The sequence below is a fragment of the Crinia signifera genome, chromosome 1 (assembly GCF_055691185.1).
Source record: "Crinia signifera chromosome 1, ASM5569118v1, whole genome shotgun sequence".
NCBI lineage: Eukaryota > Metazoa > Chordata > Amphibia > Anura > Myobatrachidae > Crinia > Crinia signifera.
Genome location: NC_139217.1, coordinates 28,576,437 through 28,591,267, shown reverse-complemented (window position 1 = coordinate 28,591,267; position 14,831 = coordinate 28,576,437). Strand labels below are relative to the sequence as shown.

At 47.9% G+C, this 14,831-nt stretch overlaps 1 protein-coding gene across 2 annotated transcripts in view; it reads left to right on the top strand.

The window, feature by feature from the left end:
* The first annotated feature begins 2,841 nt into the window (after nucleotides 1-2,841).
* The window catches only part of SMOX (spermine oxidase), an 82,474-nt gene continuing 70,484 nt past the window's right edge, over nucleotides 2,842-14,831 (top strand). The window contains exon 1 of one of the 2 annotated variants that reach the window (XM_083181620.1): nucleotides 2,842-2,863. The gene's annotated coding sequence lies outside the window, so the exon portion shown is untranslated. The remainder of the gene's footprint in view (nucleotides 2,864-14,831) is intronic. The other variant, XM_083181540.1, reaches the window with a different exon arrangement.

Sequence of the window (14,831 nt, the reverse complement as noted above, 5' to 3'; positions counted from 1 at the left end):
ATTTTACCTTTTGAAAAGATGGTCGAATTCAATTATGACATCATCAGTGATGTCACAATTGACATTATCGGTTTTAAAATTACTGTCGTAGATGATGTCCGTGCCATCCGTGAGTTCAGAAGTGTAAATTTTACAGTTTCGAAACGATGGTCAAAATCAATTATGACATCATCAGTGATGTCACAATTGACATTATCGGTGCCAAAATTACTGTCGTAGATGATGTCCGTGCCATCCGTGAGTTCAGAAGCGTCAATTTTACAGTTTTGAAAAGATGGTCAAAATCAATTATGACATCATCAGTGATGTTACAATTGACATTATTGGTTTTAAAATTACTGTCGTAGATGATGCGGTAGTCCAATCATTCGCAGCAGAGCGAATGGGTCTGAATTAGGCCCAAGATGCTTTCACCTAGTGACTCACAAGTATCAAACATATAAAGACAGTGTCAGCGATGTCTGCATTTTCTACAAAGCAAATGGCTTTGATCTTTCAGCGCAGGGCAATAAAGGAAGGCGTAATACCAAACTGCTGAAGCAGATGGGATATTAAATGTTGATTTTATGATTTGACCTTTGCATAAAGATTGATTGCATATAAACCAGCACTGAGACATCACCGTTGTCTGCGTCGCTATTAGATCACCGACGGAACATAATATAGAAAGCCAGAACAAGTCATCGCTGCTGTGCGAGTCAGGGCCGGTGCAAGGCACCGGAGCACCCCAGGCGAGTCGGGGAGGGGTGCCCCGGTGCCGGGGGGGGGGGGGGGGGGGTGTACCTGTCCTGCGGCTGTTTATATAAAGCTTGCGGCGGGGGTCCCTGCAGTCAAGAAATAAAGAGCGCTATTCGTCTGGCTACGCGGAAGCGCTTCTGTTGTGAAAACACTGGCCGCACGGCGCACGCTGATTGGCTGAATCTCAGCCAATCAGCGTGCGGCCAGTGTTTCCACAACAGAAAACGCTTACGCGTAGCCAGGCGGATAGCGTTGGTTATTTCTTGAATGCAGGGACCCCGCTGCCGCCGCAAGCTTTATACACACAGCCGCAGGACAGGTACCCCCGCGGCAGGGGTGGGGGGGCGAAATGCCGCCCTCCAGTGGCCGGCGCCCTAGGCAAATGCCTAGATTTGCCTAGTGGTGGCGCCGGCCCTGGTGCGAGTGTCGACATTCCAACTCTGTCGACCTTAGCCATGTCAACCTATTTCCACGTGTCGACCTAGGCTATGTCGACCTTCAGCGGTTGACCCAATATGTGTAGACCAAATGACGTATACCCGCTTGTGCACCCCCAGCGTTTTTTCCTGACACTCCCACTGTTCCCGCCCCTAGACGCCGGCTCTCTGTCAATCACCTTGCCAACGGCTAGCGAAGGAAAAAAGTTGCAGGATTCCTTTGCTAGCAGGCACATGTACCGCGCGCTCTGGCCCATACGAATGTGCAGCTCATCGATAATCGGACGCTTTACGTAGTCGCACCGCAGCGATCAGGTTTCCTGGTGGTGGGATATGTTAGCCCCTCAGCTATTGGGTAGACCTGCATCCGACTGACATGAAAATGCCAGCATGCTTAGAACGTCGGCAGTAACCATATTGACATTCACCATGTCTACACAGTTGACATGTGGCCCGGCAGTCATTTACCTGGTCACCACAGCGGCGTCAGAGTGGCTTCCACTTAACCTCCCCTACCATGTCGCATACCCTCCAACATGACCCATTCCATTAGGTACAAAATGCTCTGTTCCTGGACTTCCCTGCCAGTGGCAGTTACAGATGTGAGCCTGCAGCACAGTCCAATATTCAAAAAGGGGAGCCACACCAGCTGCCATCCCAAACATCACTGAGAGTTGATGTGACCCCCCCCCCCCCCTTTGAATATTGGACTGTGCTGTAGGCTCACATCTGTAACTGCCACTGGCAGGGAAGTCCAGGAACAGACTGGTAGATTTATTAAACGTCGATCAGGGGTATATGCGCTATCCCCGTGCGTTATAGCAGGGGATAGCGCTTCCCCTGATCTATCACACCCGCCGAGCGTTTACTCTAACGCCGGCTGTGTGGGGCAGGAGGCATAGCGCAGGGGCGATGTTTTGCACTGCGGGCGCGATAGGCGCCGCTATAATAAATCTACCCCAGAGCATTTTGTACCTAATGGAATGGGTCATGTTGGAGGGTATGCATGTCGTCATGCTGCTTGAAGTACTTCAAAACCAGGTTCTGTAACCGACCATGTGTAATTTATCTATATACTAACAGTGGACAACGTTGTGTGAGTGACATATTACTATGATGCTGTTGTGTGAGCTTAGGTCTCGGCCTATAGATTTACCACAAATCTTCGTGTTGCTCTGGAGAATGTGACAGTTGGTAAACTTTGCCCGTGCTCCTGCTGGATGGTCTGGAAACTGTGACAGTTATTTTCAGCCACCCACTAAGCAAGGTTTTTTTTTTCTCCAAATTTGACTCCTAAGGTGTGAAAAAAGTGGTAAATGTTCCTCCCCGCAAACTTTTGCCTGGTTATTGTCGAACACATCAGCTAGATATAATAATAATAATAATAATAATAATATATTTTAGCTACATCTTTTAAGTTTATTATTTCCAAAAGATTTTATTTGCATTATTGTTTTAAAGAAACACCAAGTTATACTCTCATTCTAATGACTGTTATATTTCCTGTCAGTTGCTGTCAGTGTTGTTATAATCAGCCAATCACTAGGCTGCGAGCATGACCTATGCATTACCTTCTGTGATGTCATAATGCCATCATTACCTCACAAAGTGCAGATGTGACGGCTCCAGCTGCTCAGTCTGCTGCTGTCATCACTGGAAGCTGAGGCCTGCACACGATCTCCAGTAAGGTAAGTCTGACCGCAGCCCTCATCACACAGCCGCCTACCCTGTGACTATACATGCAGATCATTTGTGATATTATTAACATTTATCTATTTGTTGCTATTAGACTTATATTACGCTGGATTTATCGCTGCTTCTAATATGCAAGACACGACCGAGTCATCTCTGATTTGTCAGGGTCTTAGGAATATATTTCAATATTTAGGACAGCAATAATATTACATGCCGATGTTATTGAATATTATACTTGCCTTTGGGGAGCTAGGCAAAGGTGTTTCACCACAGGTGCTGGCAATCATACATTACCAGGGAAGTCCAGAAACAGAGCATTGTCTCCCTCATAGAGGGGGTCAGGTAGGCAAGTATGGTTATTATTATTGCCGGTTTAAATTGTGAAGACTGGTGAAAATCGATGAATTCACAAAGGCACTGCTTAGTAAATATGTTCTTTAGGACAGAGATTCCCAAACAGCTGCCTCTCTCCATACCCAGCAAGTTTCAAACAGATCATTTTGCTTCCACTTTCTGTCAAGGAGTCAATTTGGTCTGTCTGGTGGCCTCTAGTGGTCACTGTCGGTAATTCACCTCAGAGGTGAGGCGTATTTAGGGCGAGATGTATCAAACTGAAAATGCGGTAAAACCCCGGTTTTACCGCATTTTCCAATGTATCAAAACTGATACTGCATTGAAGGGTATCGCCACCTTTGGGTGGCGATACCCTATAGAAGCCTATGGGCTTCTTTTCGCCGCCCGCCGTCTCCGACGCAAACCCGTCGCCTCGCCGACCCCCCTCTGGCTTACCTTCCTGAAGGGTCCTCCTGGACCCCGGAAGGTAAACCCCTCCTCCCCCTAGTGAGGCAGCCGGACATCCTTCCGGCTGCAGGGGGGAGGCGCTGGGGACAGCCTGCTTAGCTGTCCCCGGCGTGAGGGGAGAGCCAGGCGGCAGGGAGGTGACGGAGAGCCCCCGCACACCAGAGTACAGGTATCGCGGGGGGGCTCCGTCACCGCATCGCGATGCCAGCCGCATATGATAGTACATATGCGCTGGCATCGTGGCGGACATCGCTGGCATCCGGAGAAGGGCGGTGATGTATTTTAATACACCCCGCCCTTAGCCTTTTATGCAGTATATATAGATACAGTCGCCTTCTCCATGATATCTCCCAGCTAGTGTACCTGTCACATGGAAGATCTAAGATGTGTCGTAATAATAACATTTATGAATTATCTATCTCATAATCTCTCACTATGGGGCCTATTTATCAAGCCCTTCAGCCCCATAAATAATGCATAGACAGAGGGGGACATTTAATGACTAGACACCATACCAGGGTGTCAATAGTGATCCTGTTAAAGTCAGTGCGTGCACCGTCTGTAGGGTAATTCCCGTGCTTTCAGAGTATATTACAGAGTATATTACAGAGTATATTACAGAGTAGAATAAAGAAGAAAAGTATGTCCTATGTCGGTGCACCAATAAAGATTTTAAAATATAACTTTTATTGTATTTATTTTAAGAACTGCGAGATAAAAAGTACATATAACAACAAAACAAGGGTGGAATGACACTTTAAAAACTAAGGTGGTGGGCAGATGTTTGTAGAGGAACCTGTAAGATGTGCTGATTCAACTTTGGAACAGTGTACTCATAAATATTGGTTTAGTTTGGACCGGATGATCTGGTAAGTATGAGTCAGAGCGGGTATAACCTCTTTATTGCTCTATATGCCGCTACTTTACTTATGGCAGTCAGGGAGTGATGTATATCATAACTAGTGAAAAATCAGAAAAACTGGATTGACATACACTTATAAGTAGTTACCGCGTATGGGTGAAAATCACTCTATCTCCAACAGGAGAATCCTGTTCTGATTCACTAAAAAATAGGGGTGCAGCACCACTAAATGAGGGAACTCCCATAGGCTATATAATATGCCTTAAACAGGAGCCACATAGGTAATGCGGTGCTACCTCCAAATTATTCACTGTGCTAGTCCAATGGAGTCGCCTCCAAGTGGACCGTAGCTGGCTGCAGTGAACGCCCTTAAAAGGGCTGTAGCGGCAAAACACTGTTCAACAAATTCTATAATACATTAGTAAGAAAAATAACAAACAGGTGCAAACATCTGCCCGCACACCGCTAGCCGGCACGCGCTTCGCAGATTTTAGCTTCCTCAGAGCCAACCTGTCTGAGTGCAAGCAGGGTTTATATACCTATAATAATGTGTAATGCTCCAATCACAATGCGAGTGGTCAGACGTGCCCCCACTAACTTTGGCGGGAAAGGTATTGTCCAATAAGGAGCCTCATATGCGCCGGACCCCTGTACGGTGTCCTGCGAGTGCTGGCTATTGTGTATCTTTGCCATGGTTACGCTCGTTTAAAGTTAAAGTTTTAAGGGCGTTCACTGCAGCCAGCTACGGTCCACTTGGAGGCGACTCCATTGGACTAGCACAGTGAATAATTTGGAGGTAGCACCGCATTACCTATGTGGCTCCTGTTTAAGGCATATTATATAGCCTATGGGAGTTCCCTCATTTAGTGGTGCTGCACCCCTATTTTTTAGTGAATCAGAACAGGATTCTCCTGTTGGAGATAGAGTGATTTTCACCCATACGCTGTAACTACTTATAAGTGTATGTCAATCCAGTTTTTCTGATTTTTCACTAGTTATGATATACATCACTCCCTGACTGCCATAAGTAAAGTAGCGGCATATAGAGCAATAAAGAGGTTATACCCGCTCTGACTCATACTTACCAGATCATCCGGTCCAAACTAAACCAATATTTATGAGTACACTGTTCCAAAGTTGAATCAGCACATCTTACAGGTTCCTCTACAAACATCTGCCCACCACCTTAGTTTTTAAAGTGTCATTCCACCCTTGTTTTGTTGTTATATGTACTTTTTATCTCGCAGTTCTTAAAATAAATACAATAAAAGTTATATTTTAAAATCTTTATTGGTGCACCGACATAGGACATACTTTTCTTCTTTATTCTTGTCAATTTTCGTGTCCGAGGTAGCACACCCCCTTTTTGTGTCATCGACTACTCCAGTCCTTATCCTCATTTCGAGGGGGTCTTCCAAATGCATTACTAGTTGTCTTGTGCGACCTACCCCAAACCACCCTATATTACAGAGTATATTACAGAGTATAATACTATAACTGGCATTAGAGGTGAATACTGTATGTTAATATAAGTCACTTTGTTATGAATAATATGGTAGTTAAGGTGCTGTATGCTGGTGTGTATAATATTGCTCACAATCAACATAATTTACATAAATACATAAACTATTTGATCTATTACCGTTATAATTAACAGTGTTGACTATATAAAGCAGTGGCAATGTCTCATGGTTACCGCTTGGAGATGGGAGAACAAATTTGAATTGAGATTGATTTTAAGTTGGCATAGATCAGGCATGGCCAAACGGTGGCCCTCCAGCTGTTGTGAAACTACACATCCCAGCATGCTTTGCCATAGTTTTAGCATTCTCAAATAGCAAAACAGTGGCAAGGCATGATGGGACTTGTAGTTTCACAACAGCTGTGGGGCCATAGTTTGGACATCCCTGGCATAGACAGAGTCACCAATGGTGCAACTGATGGTACAGTGATGGTGCAACCGATGGTACAGCAATGGTGCATCCAATGGCTTGAATCATTACCTCACAAAGTGCAGATGAGACAGCTTCAGTTGATGGAATTATCAGCTCACATTTTGCACCTTTGGTATATTTGCACAACCCCACCAGTCAGCATACCTCCCAACTTCCATTGGTGGTCCAGCAGGCATCATTCGCACAAGGCCACGCCCCCGTTTTTCCGCTGATCTATTCCCCGCTGACAAGCGGGTGGCAGCGTGGACTCCCAAATTCCCCTCCTGCTGCGGGACACTACTGGCCCCGGGCAGGCTGCGGGAACGTCCCCAAAAACAGGGACGTTCCTGCTGTAAACGGGACAGTTGGGAGGTATAAGCTGTCAGTGCAGGTGCTGAGCATACAGTAGACTGTGAATTCTTGGAAAGCAGTGAACTACCACTTCCACGCTCCGTCGGGCCCAGAGGCAATCCAAATTATGGGTGCAATATACATGTGGTTAAGATTAATTAACAACCGCCTCCAGCCACGGAACCTCGCTCTTCTCTTGAAAACTTGAAACTTTTGCAGGAGGGCAATTAATCTACATTGCAGCTATTTAAAGCATTAATCAGCTTTCCCAGTAAAGTAGGGCTCTGTGCCTGAGAAATTAATCAGGCCACCTAATATGATTAAGGCAGGAGAGTTTAGCAATTAATTATATAAATAGGGAGATTACTGTATTTGAGATTCTTGTTATGTAACAAACTGCTAGATCTTTCCTGGCTGGCAGAACGCAGAGAGATCATGTTTTACAGCAGACCCTAGTTATTACAATAAACTCATAATCTGGAAGAGATTTCCTACTGTACCTCATCTAAGGCCAGATGTAATAAGCCTTGAAAAGTGATAACGTGGAGAGTGATAAAGTAGCAGCCAATCAACTGTCATTTTTCAACAACGGCCTGTAACACGGCAGCTAGGAGCTGATTGGCTGGCAGTTTATCCATACCTTCCAACATTTTCTAGTGGCGAAACCGTCACCTCTGTCGTGGCCATAGCTAGAGGGGGCGGAGGCTTGGGTGGAAGGGCAGGGCTTTGCAGCACATTCCCCCCCACCCTTGTCAGCGGTGATCATAGGCTTTAATTCCTTCCCTGGCATTAACTGTGTGGAGTTTGTATGTCCTCTCTGCATTTTATCCAGTTTTATTGCGGTTCCAGCTCGCAATCCACAAACATACTCAAGGTTAATTGGCTTCTGGGAATAATTACCCATAGTGCCTATGTCTGTGTGGATAATTCCGACCTGATGGCAAAGCCACAAATTTGCATGGCGGCCAGTTATCAATATCAGTGCGCATGCATACGGCCCCGTAGGGTGTCTGACCAGGGCCGCTGACAGTGGGGTACTGTGGATAAAGCTGTCCCGTGCCCCGGCCTCTGGAAGGGCCTGGGCAGCTCATTTTTCCCATTGCAACCCCCCCCCCCCTCGTCTGCCTCCGCTGTGCTGCCTGCTTCTTCAATGCAGGACGCCGGCAGCCAATTAAAATGCTGCACCAGCTTTTGAGCCAATCAGAGCTTGTGTACCGATATCCAATCAGAGCGGCTGCTGGTATACAAGCTCTGATTGGCTCACCAGCCGGTGCTGCATTTTTATTGGCCACCGGCATCCTGCATTGAAGAAGCCTGTGTTTGGGATCTGCAGCAGAAGTCGGGCGGTAAGTGAAGGGAGGGGCGGGGGATATGGGGATGGGGCCCAGAGGGGCCCGGACTGTAAACAGTCCCGGTCCCCAAAATTCCTAGTGGCAGCTCTGTGTGTGACGGCAGCTCCAGGCCGGAAACACCTGCTTTCATTGCAGCCATAGAGTAAGTCTCTGGGCGGTATTCAATGAGCATTTTGGCGATGTGCAGCGAATCCTGTTTAGGATTCGCTTCACATTCGCCACTGCTCGCCACGTTCCGGAGCCTCGCCGTCTCCAATATTCAATGAGTCAGGGGCTCGCTGCCCCTGACCGGCGAATTTTAACTCCTGCGGCAGATGCCGCAGGGAGCCTGAGGACAGCGGCAGGCAGGGAGATGGAAGTCTCCCTGCCTGCCCCAGAACGTTTGTGGGGGGGAGGTGGGCTCCCCGGGTGCCAGGCAGCACAGGCTGCCCCCCGGGGGTGCCAGCAGGGGACCGGGTATATTCACTACACCCGATCGTGCATATGTAATGATCGGGTGAAGTAAATATATATGAATATCTAATGAGCGGCTCAGCTCCAGCCCCCTGCTGGCTGGTCTGTGTAAAAAAAAAAAAAAAAATAATAATTTTTTTTTTTTTATTAAATATATATTCATGTGCTTACAGCACATGAATAAAAATAGCATGCCCCTCCTCAGAAAAAAAATCCTGATTTTTTGACACCAAATGTAAAAAACAAAACACTTTATTTTAAAAGTTCACATTTCACTTCACCATAAAAAGATAGCGATTGCTACTCGGTGAATCATGGTGAAAAAAACTTTGAAATGTATTCGCCATCTGGTCATTGAATAGGGTGATTAACCGTTTTAGTCAAAAATTCGCCTTACAGCACAAAATCGCCATAAAAACATGGCGAATCAGCCTCATTGAATACCGCCCTCTGACTACTCTGTGTCTGCGATAAGTGGTGGCCAGACCGCCTGCAGTAGCACCAAAGTGGGTGCAGTATACACAGGTTCAGCTGCAGGCCTACAGGGTGAGTGAGGGTTGCTGTGCTCGGAGAGGGCAGAGGGGCATGGAAGATGTCTGAATACGGTACACCCAGAGGAGTCGGCGCTGTCTCTCTAGCTAATCTCTGCTGGGTGGTGAGATTATATTCTACGGAGCATCAATAAGGATCTTGCCTAGGGTTGGTTAAGGCTGGCTGTGTAGGTCGTATGGGGTGAGGACATCCTACAACAGGCTCTACAGCTGCATCAGATAATGGTGCTCCCTCCATAACTACATTCAGGGGAACTGACAAATAATCAAGATGTAATAGAAATGTCACTTCCAGAGTTGTTGGGTTACATTGTTGGCTGTACAGTATGAGGTCTGGCATATAAATGGTCACTGCTACATTATGACCCATGTCCACCACAGGGTACATTACTAGAGCTGGTGCTGGATCCAAGAACGGGATTAGAAGTTGGATTCAAGAGAGGAGGGAGGACACGGCATAAAGATGGTAGGGGGATTGGGTTTAGCATGGGATGGTGACTGGGGGACATAGGGCTTGGCATAGTGACAATGACATGACTAGCGGTCATTAAGGGGGTGATAAGGAGATGACTCTATTGTGTTTGACCTGCTTAGAGCTGAACATCGTGTATACAGTATCAGTCTCGCCTGCCATCTTGGGACAGAGTATGAAGTCTCCCTGAAGAACAGGAAGACTGAAGCCTGCACAGTAGCGCACTCCTCATTCAACACAGAATAATATATCCAGAAATGTATGCAAGGTACATTGTCAACCAGTGCCGCCCACTTCCTGTTTGAAGTGGGTGGCCCGGACATATTAATGATGCGTGGGTGTCACAATGGCACAATCACAATGACACCTCCCTGCACTGCCCACTTAGTAGTTCCATGGCCGCTCCCTCCCATTTCTGCACATACACTGCGCACATATGCTACTGTTGCAGAACTACACGTGACAGCTGCAACATGTTCTAGTCACACGAATGGTCATTTATTTTCATGTAGACATTTTTGTGGTGCAATTGGTTCCGCCTCTGCATAGGCCCAGCCAATGTTAAGGCCCCCATAAACTGTGCGATTTGGGCCCCCGATTTTACCCGATTCCAGCGGATCGAGGGTGGAAATCGCATAGTGTATTGGCACCTGTACAGTTGTGGTTAACTTTGCAAACTTCACTTAAAAAAAAAAAAAAGACACGATAAGGCCGACACTAATGGTGCCCACACACGCACCGATCCCGGCGGTGTGATGCTATGCGATGGGGTGCGCGCTCCCGCGGCACCTCATCGCACAGTACAAAAAGTATGTGCTGCACATACTTTTTGTACTAGCTTTTTATCGCATAGCATCGCATCGCATGCACAAGGCATACGATGCGATGCTATGTGTGCTAGTTAAGCACAGAACGCATGCCGGGATCGGTGCGTCTGTGGGCACCTTAAGTGAAATCTCAGCACACAATAAGACGAGATCGTGCATTCAGAACACAACTTTCTAATGTGTGCCTGCAGAACGTGTGAGTGCGTTCAGCCACAGCGCTAAGCCGCTTACAGCCTGGCTATTACAGTAATCTGTCTAGACAGAGCTGACATGTCTGTGAGAAATGTGAGGATGACAGCGTGTAGCGTTCTCACAGCGGCGTAATCTCATGACCAGTAATCCCGGCAAACATGCTACGGGCATTGTACGCACCGCGCGGCAGCCCCATCCCAGAGCATGCGGGGGGAAGGGGGGGAACTGAGCTGTGGGTGATGCAAACCAGCATCGGAAAGAAGCATTTGATGGCTGGCAACGATTGCAAACATGGTGTTCCCATGTCCAACTCTACATGCATCCTGGGGTACCACAATACCCAGCAACCCTAATACTCCTGGCTGCTACTGGCTACTCTTGATATCATGTATTGTGGGTGTGGTATAGCTAACAGACATTGAGGTAAATTTACTAAAATGGGAGTTCTGCTGAAGTTGAAATGTGGCCCAGAGCAGCCAATCAGATTATTCTTATTTATTTATTTAGCACCTTTTAGAAGAAAATAGATGATTGGTTGCCATAGCAACATCCCATCTTAAATAGAGCACCCATCTTAGTAAATTTACCTCAATGTCTAGTCAGACAGTCATTAGGCCGACACCAAAAGTTAGACATGCATTACAGAGCCAGGTCATACCCGGGAATGTGTTCTCGGACGCTTCCCCGGAATGTACCCTTTCACGCTGCACTCAGACCTGGGATCGACCCGGGACAGCCCCATTCACACTGATCCCGGGAAATCCCTGCAAATACATATGCATGTCATTAGAAATGGACTCCAGGGCTCTGAAAGATGACATCAGCATTTGTGAGCCCAAGAAAGCTCCAATCAGCAGCTTTTTTAAATTCCCGTGTACCCAATCCCGGGTACGGGACCATTCACACTGACCGCATCCTGGGTCGATTCCGGAATCTACCCAGCACAGGACCTGGGTAGAAATCCCAGGATATTCTTTCAAGACCGTTTCACACTGAGCGTTCATGTGCAAAAACCCGGGATAAAATTGGCGAGTGTGAAAGGGGTATAAGTTAGACATTGACAAATGTTAGACATGCATTATTCTGACAGTGTCTAACGTATGTCTAACTTTTGTCTATGTCTAAATAATTCATGTCTATCTTTTCTCTATGTCTAACTAATGCATGTCTATCTTTTGTCTATGTCTAACTGATGCATGTCTAACTTTTGTCAAACTCTAAATAATGCATGTCTAACTTTCGGTGTCGACCTATTGACTGACTAGACATTGTCCGTCAGCTGTCTGGAACCCGTTATCGCTGCATTGGTTTCTACCAGTTTAATAAACTACACTTCTCCAGAGTACAGGAAGACTGAAGTCTTCGCAGCAGTGCTCTCTACTTTCAACACCCCCGTTTGCTACAAGCTTCTCCATATTACACAAAATGTAATCAAACCTTTCTCATTTTGACCTGAAAATAAAATATGGCTAAGCACATAAGGAGACATATCACAGTACTTTTGTCTGGTTTTCTAAGTAGATATATTGGACCTTATTCTGGTTCAGGCGGCCAAACGTACGTACGTTCCGTATCAGCGTACGTTTCCAGTACGCAGACGGTGAGCGAAAGTCCACCCACAAAACATCCGCATACGGACGGCCACAAACACCGACAAAGGGGAGTGGCGTACAATTGAGCGTATGCCACCGTACACGGGTGGATCTCCTCCTAGACACCGACAGCTGGCGTGCAACAGAGCGTACGCCACCGTATACGGACGGCTCCCGTCCGTTTTCACACCAACATCTTACGGCTATCTGAGCGTTCGCCTCCTTGTACGGACGGGTCTCGCCTTTTTTCAATGGAAAACTCATCATTGTTGGTCTTAGATGTGGTTTATGTGTCTTTTTCCATATAAAAAACTGGTATGTTTGTGCTACAGTGAAAAAGTTGACACGTCGACTTCTGTGAATTGTCCTGCTTTTTAAAGTATACCAAAACACTTTCTGAATGGGTGTAGATGGTTATAAAATAACTACCTTGACATATATAAGCTGGTCTTTGAATGAATGTTACCTAAAATTAAACCAACCTTTACATGTTGAAGTGTAGAAAGATAAGCTTCCAATGTGTTTGAGGGCTGTGTGTGGCTTACAGGTAGTGAAATCATGGTTTTCACTTAATAGACTGCAGCATTGCTTATTACATTCAGGTGTATGTGTTTGAGTAGTAATCAGCGTTAATTAGCAGACCCAGGCGTCCGCTCTCATGCGGTATCTGTAGGGGTGGTCTGAGGTGGCGGCCGCCTGTTTTGTGTCCGAAATGCACGGTGCTTTCACCGATCGAGCGGTAGTAGCACCGTACATTTTTTGTGCACACCCCCCGTGTACGCCCATGTTCACGCCCAGTTTCCCTCATTATTTCGGCCGCTCCCCTCAACACGCCCCTATGCCGCCCACAATGACCGTACTCTTGCGGAAAGAACCGTCCGTGAGCGTTGTGGAGTCGTCGCGCCTGCGCATTGCGGAAGTACGCATGCGCAGATCAAAAAAATCCCGGAATGTAAGCTTACGGCCCAGCCGCCCGAACCAGAATAAACCCCATTGTCCCTTCACTGACAGCATAGACCAGTGGTGGGCAACAGGCGGCCCGCGGGCCAGATGCGGCCCGCGAGACGCTCTGGTCTGGCCCGCAGCACTGACCTCTATCACTATGACAAGCGGCCCAACTAGCTGAGCCGCTTGTCAATTAACCGGCAGCTGCAGGGCTAAACGAAGTGCAGTGCCGCCGATGCCTGACTGCGCCCACCGCGCACAGCATTACTGGGAGTGTGGGAGGGAATGCGGTGACGCTGCGGCTGCCTCCCCGCCATTGGTTAGTGTGACCGCGTCCCCTCCCACACTCCCAGTAATGCTGTGCGGGGCGGGAGCGGTCGGACATCGGCGGCACTGCATTTCTTTTAGCCCTGTGGCGTGAACGACGACTGCTAGCACCAGCACCAGAAAGTCCTTCATGATCATCCTGTCCAGGCTCCCCCTCGCTCAGGCTCCCCGCTGACTGGTGGGTGATGTTCTGATAGGGATGTGAAGGAAGTGCAGTGATGAGGGGCATGAATGAAATGTGAAGTAATTTTGGGTGATCAGAGGGTGCTCGCTGATAGGGGGTACAGTGGTGGGCAGGAAATGAGGGGGTGTGATGGGGATGCTATGAGGGATTGCGCAGTGATGGGGATGCTATGAGGGATTGCGCAGTGATGGGGATGCTATGAGGGATTGCGCAGTGATGGGGATGCTATGCGCAGTGATGGGGATGCTATGAGGGATTGCGCAGTGATGGGGATGCTATGAGGGATTGCACAGTGATGGGGACGCTGTGAGGGATTGCGCAGTGATGGGGATGCTATGAGGGATTGCGCAGTGATGGGGATGCTATGAGGGATTGCGCAGTGATGGGGACGCTATGAGGGATTGCACAGTGATGGGGACGCTGTGAGGGATTGCGCAGTGATGGGGATGCTATGAGGGATTGCGCAGTGATGGGGATGCTATGAGGGATTGCGCAGTGATGGGGACGCTGTGAGGGATTGCGCAGTGATGGGGACGCTGTGAGGGATTGCGCAGTGATGGGGATGCTATGAGGGATTGCGCAGTGATGGGGATGCTATGAGGGACTGCGCAGTGATGGGGATGCTATGAGGGACTGCGCAGTGATGGGGATGCTATGAGGGATTGCGCAGTGATGGGGATGCTATGAGGGACTGCGCAGTGATGAGGATGCTATGAGGGATTGTGCAGTGATGGGGACGCTATGATGGATTGCGCAGTGATGGGGACGCTATGAGGGATTGCGCAGTGATGGGGACGCTATGAGGGATTGCGCAGTGATGGGGATGCTATGAGGGACTGCGCAGTGATGGGGATGCTATGAGGGACTGCGCAGTGATGGGGATGCTATGAGGGATTGCGCAGTGATGGGGATGCTATCAGGGATTGCGCAGTGATGGGGATGCTATGAGGGATTGCGCAGTGATGGGGATGCTATGAGGGATTGCGCAGTGATGCGGATGCTATGAGGGATTGCGCAGTGATGGGGATGCTATGAGGGATTGCGCAGTGATGAGGATGCTATGAGGGATTGTGCAGTGATGGGGACGCTATGATGGATTGCGCAGTGATGGGGACGCT